Below are 1,193 nucleotides of genomic sequence, written 5' to 3' on the forward strand. Positions count from 1 at the left end.
TTGGAAAAAGTCGCTAGTGAATCCATCTGGACCTGGGCTTTTGTTTTGGGGAAGACTTTTGATTACAGTTTCAATTTCCTTGATGCTCATAGGTCTATTCGGGTACTCTAGATCTTCTTGATTCTGCTTTGGGAGACTATAGGAATCCAGACATTTATCCATTTCTTCTAGGTTCTCTTGTTTCGTGGCATATAGACTTTCAAAGTTGTCTCTGATGATCTTATGAATTTCTTTGGTTCCTGTTATGATATACCCATTCTTATTTCTGATTCGATTTATTAGGGTTCTCTCTCTTTCTTTGTGAGTGTTGCTAGTGGTTTATCTATCTTGTTTATTTTCTCGAAGAACCAGCGCTTGGTTTCATTGATCTTTTGGATTGTTTCTTTGGTTTCCATGTCGTTGATTTCTGCTCTACGTTTTATGATCTCTTTCCTTCTGCCTGATTTGGGCTCATTCTGTTGATCTTTTATAAGATCTTGAACTATGAAATCAAGTTGTTTATGTGTATCCTTCTTCTGTTCTAAAAAAAAAATGCTTTCAGAGCTATGAATTTTCCCCTTAATACAGCTTTACCTGTATCTCATGAGTTCTGGTAGCTCATGTCTTCATTCTCATTTGTTTCCAAGTATCCTTTTTTTTGCTTTTTGGGTCACACCTGGAGATCCACAGGGGTTACCCCTGTCTCTGCACTCAGGATTTTCTCCTGTAAGTGCTCAGGGGACCATATGGGATGCTGGGAGTCGAAACCAGGTCGGCCGCATGCAAGGTTAACGCCCTACCCGCTGTGCTATCTCTCCAGCCACTTCCAGGTATCTTTTGATTTCGTTCTTGACTTCCTTCCTTACCCATTCATTGTTCAGCATTGAGTTGTTTAATTTCCAGGTGTTTGATTTGGTTCTCCGTGTCTGTGTGTGATTCATTTCTATCCTCAGCTCATCGTGGTCTTAAAAGATTGTTGATACTAATTCTATCTTCCTGATTCTATTGAGGTATGTTTTGTGGCCTAGCACATGGTCTGTTTTGGAAAATGCTCCGTGCACACTGGAGAAGAATGTGTATTCTTTCTTTTTGGGGTGTCAAGCCCTATAGAGGTCTATAAGCCCTTTCTCTTCTATTTCTTCTTTCAAAGCCAATGTTTCCTTGCTGAGTTTTGTTCTTGTTGATCTATCCAGAGGTTATAAGGCAATGTTGAA

The sequence above is a fragment of the Sorex fumeus genome, unplaced genomic scaffold (genome assembly GCF_029834395.1).
Source record: "Sorex fumeus unplaced genomic scaffold, SorFum_2.1 ptg000134l, whole genome shotgun sequence".
Taxonomy (NCBI): domain Eukaryota; kingdom Metazoa; phylum Chordata; class Mammalia; order Eulipotyphla; family Soricidae; genus Sorex; species Sorex fumeus.